Below are 6,000 nucleotides of genomic sequence, written 5' to 3' on the forward strand. Positions count from 1 at the left end.
TGGCAGTCGTTGGCTTCAGCCCCCACGCACATAGTGCGGGGGTGCTCGCAGAAGACGCATATTCACACTTAACCCAACGTCTTGGTCCTACAAAGGAGGTGATAGCGCCGCGGGCCAGGCAACCGGACTATAATGCTTTAACACTTTCACTTAGCCATAGGAGCTTGACAGTGAGACTATTTAGGTAGCTCCTTGGTGGCGACTGCGCTCATCCGAGTTCGGGGCACGTATGTGCCTGACTGGGAAGCGGCCTTTCGTTAAAGCAGAGGAATCCGATAGATTCCGCTAGGTCATCGAGTGGCTGACCAGTCTCACGCTACATCATGACAGTCAGTTTTCGGCTTTCTCTACTGAGGTGCTCGCCCGGCCGAACCGGGGCACAATCGTAGTAGTTCTCCTGGTGCTACCTTTGCCGATAGAGCGGAACGTAAGGTAGCCGAACTCAGGAGCCGGGCAACCCAACATTTGACCAAAGACATGATTCGGAGCTGATGCATATAATGCCAAAACTCGCGACGCCGAACACTCCCTAAGGTATTCGGTCTTTATGAGTGCGGGCGAAACAACACCCTTTATTAAAAAAAGCCCCTAGTGTCCAGGTACGTGCAAAAATTCTGACGTGGCCACATGCCAAGACGCCAGCCTCCTCCTTGGTTATATCAGAAAAAACCAGGGGATGTGTAGCAACAAGAGACAGTAAAAAAGGTTTACACATGGTCTTAATCTAAAAAGAATCCTTTAGGACGGGTCCCTACTGCACGTCTGCGCCTGTGTCTCCGTTGTGCCGTGTCCTGGACGGGCGTCGCACGACGTTCATCTGTAAAAGAGAGGAACTGAGTTGAAAACGGGTCGTGCCGAAAAAATTTAAAATAAACAAAGTGTAAAGTAAAATATATAAAATTGAGCTTTATTGTCTCTTATTGTATATGCATGGAGCCCCTAGTGCGGGGGTATATGGCCACTAAGCCTGCATGATGATTTTGTACCGAACTCGTCTATCCGCGTTCATGGTCTTTAATGACCTATTTCGAAGTTTTCTCGCCGGTGAGGCCATTTTGCTGTGGGGCTGTCAAAGCGGCCGCACAGTCCTCCGCTTGGGGAGGCGCACTTTAGTGCTTCCCCTTCAAAGAGATGACGCCTCGTGGACCGGGCATCTTAAGCATAAGAGATGCATAATGCGGTATTGCGTTAAAGCGAGCGAAAGCTTCGCGTCCTAGTAGTGCTTGATAGCGACTTGAGAACGGGACGATATGGAAGGTCAGCTTTTCGCGGCGGAAGTTATCGGCAGAGCCGAGTATGACTTCGAGCCGGAGAAAACCCATACAACGGGTGTCCGGACCAGGTATTACCCCTTGAAAGGAGGTTTTGCTGCGGCGGATTCTTGCTGGGTTTATCCTCATGTGCTGGATTGTATCCTGATATATCAGGTTTAGTCCACTGCCGCCGTCCATAAGGACATTTGAAAACTGGAGTCCGCCAATTATTGGATCGAGTATCAAGGCAGTCCAGCCTGCATTCTTGATATTTCTAGAATAATCTAACTGATCGAAGATGATCGGTTTTGACAACCAGTGGCTGGACCCTTTAGGGATGGGCCGTGTGGTGCTTACCTTTACGGGCGCCGCACATTTTGTTATGTGAAGTGAGTTCACTGTTTTTACTTATTGTGGGAAGTTCTTTTGTTTCCTGGTACTCTGGTTTTGGGGTTCGTCCTCGTCTTCGCTTGATATGTCGAGCCCCTTGTGTTTGGCATTGAGTCTGCTGGATTGTTTGAAAACCCAACAGTCTCTGTGGGTATAGTTAGCAGGCTTCCCGGGAGTACTGTGTATCTGACATATCCTGTCCAGGATTTTATTTAGGTTGGATGGATCGTCCCTATTATCCTGGGGGGCGATTTTGCCTGATTTTGTCATGAGCCTTTGAATCCGGCATTGACTGCCGTGCTCTTCGGACTTTTGTCCTTAGTCCGGCGACGGTCCTTGTTGTGTCGCGGTTTTCCGTTTCCATCCCTAGTTTCGGATGTACTTGGGTCGCTGGGGCTGCACCTTGCCAACCAGCTGTCCTCCCCAGCACAAAAGCGGGTCATGAGGTTTGTTAGTGCGGCCATTGTTCTTGGCTTTTCTTGGCCGAGGTGTCTGGCGAGCCATTCATCTCGGACGTTATGCCTGAAAGCTGCTAAGGCTTCGGCGTCCGGACAGTCGACTATCTGATTCTTTTTAGTGAGGAATCTATTCCAGAACTGCCGAGCTGATTCTCCGGGTTGTTGAGTTATGTGACTAAGATCGTCTGCATCCGGAGGGCGGACATAGGTCCCTTGAAAGTTTGCTCGGAAAGCATCCTCGAGCTCTTCCCAGCTTCCAATTGTGTTTTCGGGAAGGCTTTTAAGCCAATGCCGGGCTGGCCCTTTAAGCTTAAGGGGTAAATATTTTATGGCGTGGAGATCATCTCCTCTAGCCATGTGTATGTGGAGGATATAATCCTCTATCCAGACTCCAGGGTCTGTTGTTCCATCGTATGCCTCTATATTTACGGGTTTGAATCCCTCTGGAAATTCATGGTTCAGGACCTCATCGGTGAAACATAGAGGGTGTGCGGCGCCCCTGTATTTGGGTGTGCCGGATTCTGATGATGGCTTCATAGCATTGCTTACGAGAGCTTGCTGTCTTGGCCCATAAATGGACCTGACTGGGCCATGATGCGAAACCTTAAGTGGGTCGCATGCCGATTTAAGCGCGGTGCCGCTTGCCGCTTTATGGGTTCGTCTATCCGACCGCGTGGCTTTCTCATTTTTTGAATGCGAGGGCTCTAGGGCCTCTTCGTCGAATTCAGGCAGTGGCTTTCTTTTCGGATAGCTTTTAGTGTGGCGACTGTCGCCGTATTTATCTGTGGTATTGATTACTTTGCTCCATCTAATCCGGAGTGCATCTTCCGCTGTTTTTAGCTTCTGCTTCTGCTTTTTTAGGCTGCGTGCAGTTGTAACGAGCCTCTCGTGGAGATTCTTCTGCTCCATAGGTTTATCCAGCGTGAGGTTGTCCGGAATGCCGTTTTCGCCAGAGAAGGGATGTTCGGTTTCTCCATCCGCGTTGCCATGTTCAGACGGTTGCTCTAAGGCCTGCTCGTCCTGCTCTATGGCTGGGTTTTTATCGAGGCGGGGCTTGGGTCGGCGTTTACGCCGACGCTTTGATTGCTTTTCGGGGGGTCGATCTCCCGTTCCGTCCCCTTTTTCCTCGTTGTCGCTTCCTTTAGGGGTATCCACCATGTACACATCGTGAGATGAGGTGGCTGTCCAATGCCCTATGGGCGTTGGTTCGTCGGTATCTCCTGCATCGTCATCCATGCTGTCGATGTCTCCGGAGTCGAAGTTGAGCACGTCGTTTAAATTGTCGACAGTGGCTACCAAGTGGGTGGTGGGTGGGCTTTGAATTTCTTCATCGTCCGTGTCCCATCCTCGCTGACCGTAGTCCGGCCAGGGCTCTCTTGATAAAGAGAGAGACTTAAGAGAATTCAGGATGACGCCGAAAGGCGAGTGCTGAAAGATGTCTGCGGCGGTGAACTCCACTATCGGCGCCCGATCGGATTCGATTGGCAGGGGCGCGGGGGGTTCGGAGTCCGGTGAGGAGTCCGGATCCTCAGAGTCACGGGTCGTGCAGAGTGCGGGGCTAGCGTTCGGCTCGATCGCCTTTGAGATCGCAACCCCCGAGGTGGCATCCAACCGCTCGTCCTCGATTGGTGCAATAGGCTCTGAGTTAGAGGTCGGAACCGATGCGTGAGCGGCCTCTAGGACACTGTCCGGAGCCAGAGCTAGATCATGCCCCTCGAGATAGTGCGGCGCGCTTGGCCGTGGCTCGAACCCGTCGAAGATCAAGTCTCCGCGGATGTCGGCCGTGTAGTTTAAGCTTCCAAACCTGGCTTGATGGTCAGGGATGTAGCTTTCGATCTGCTCCAAGTGGCCAAGAGAATTGGCCTGCAGAGCGAAGCCGCCGAAGACGAAGATCTGTCCGGGGAGAAAAGTCTCACCCTAGACCGCATCGTTGTTGATGATCAAAGGAGCCATCGGACCTAACGGCGACGACACAGAGGAACTCTCAATGAAAGCACCAATGTCGGTGTCAAAACCGGCGGATCTCGGGTAGGGGGTCCCGAACTGTGCGTCTAGGCCGGGTGGTAACAGGAGGCAGGGAACACGATGTTTTACCCAGGTTCGGGCCCTCTCGATGGAGGTAAAACCCTACGTCCTGCTTGATTAATATTGATGATATGGGTAGTACAAGAGTGGATCTACCACGAGATCGAGGAGGCTAAACCCTAAAAGCTAGCCTATGCTATGATTGTTGTATGACGATGATGAAGTTGTCCTACGGACTAAAACCCTCCGGTTTATATAGACACCGGATAGGGTTAGGGTTACCTAGAGTCGGTTACAATGATAGGAGATCTTGAATATCCGCATCGCCAAGCTTACCTTCCACGCCAAGGAAAATCCCATCCGGACACGGGACGTAGTCTTCAATCTTGTATCTTCATAGTCCAGGAGTCCGGCTGAAGGTATAGTCCGGCTACCCGAACACCCCTAATCCAGAACTCCCTCAAGCCTGCTTGCACGAACCAAGTCATCTAGCCAACATTGCTACAGAAATAAAGGAATGTAACCTTTATTGGTTAGTTTTCTCAAAAAAAAACTTACAATCCATAAGATTGATCATGTAAAACCGTCGCTCGCAACGTGACTCCCGTCCACACCGCACATGTACTCCTCATGCCTTTGCCGACACTACCCAGCAGCCCTGCTGGACCATGCGTGTCTTTGATTTTTTTTTGGTCCATTCCCGAAGTTGATAGTAATTAGTTAATTACCTATCATGCCATCCATAAGTCACAAAAACACCGCCTCAGTTTTTCGTAGGTCCTTTCATTGCACACACTGTTTCGCTTCAAATAAGAATAATTACCCACCATGCCACCCATAAGTCGCAAAAATACCCTTCGTTTGGTAGGTCATTTCGTTGCATGTAGTGTTTCACCTAAAAAAGAAATATCGGAACACAAGGCTCGAGCCATGGAGGCGTTGAAAGAGCCTGCATGCACGCACCAAGTCATCTAGCCAACGTTGCTAGAAAAATAAAGGATGATACCCTTATTGGTTTAGTGAGTTTTTTAAAAAATAAAAAATAAACTCAGAATCCACATATCGATCATGTAAAACCGTCATTTTCTATGTGACCCCCGTTTGCGCAACACATGTACTCCTCAGTCTTCAAACGAGTTTTCTCAAAAAAAAACCATCGGTTTAGAAAAAAGCTCATCGATTTTGAAAAAAAAATCATCACTTTTAAAATTCAATTTTGAGAAAAAATACATTCAATATAGAAAAAATAATAGAAAGAATAAAAACCGAAGAAGATCATTCTGAATAAAAAAGGAAAATGAAAAAACAAATAAGGAAAAAGAAGAAACAAAAAATAGAAAAAAAAGAAAAAGACATAAGAAGAAAAGAATGAAGAAGATGTAGCGGAGCACATGAGGTGAAGAAAAGAGTGGAAAAGATGGTTAGTGCAGTTTGCCATTGACCAGGGGGGCGCATGTTCAAATCTGGTCACACGGGCGTTTTTTATTTTACAAACAGAGAAAAAAAAAGGAAGATGGGCCGAGCCCAACTAGACGCGCCTGTGAGCACCCGTTTGCACAAACAATAGGGAACTACGCCTGAAGCGCCAAATAGGGATCACCCTCAACGACCCATTTAGCGTCATGCGCTGTAGTTGGCGACCAAAGCTTTTTTTATTGCTTTCTCAGGTATTTTGGCTTTTTTTTGCGGGGCTCAGGTATTTTGGATTTGGTTGGTTTTTCATTTTATTTTCCAAAGTAAAAAATTGTTTTTGAGTTTGAAACATTTATTCTAGAAAATGTGAATAATTTTGATAACTTATGAACATTTTTCGAAATTTTTAAATAAATTACAGTAAACTTGAACATTAAAAATCTTTTGATACACGTGAACAT

This window comes from Triticum urartu, chromosome 6A (assembly GCF_056163025.1).
Source record: "Triticum urartu cultivar PI428250 chromosome 6A, HENAU_Tu73, whole genome shotgun sequence".
NCBI classification, from domain to species: Eukaryota; Viridiplantae; Streptophyta; class Magnoliopsida; order Poales; family Poaceae; genus Triticum; species Triticum urartu.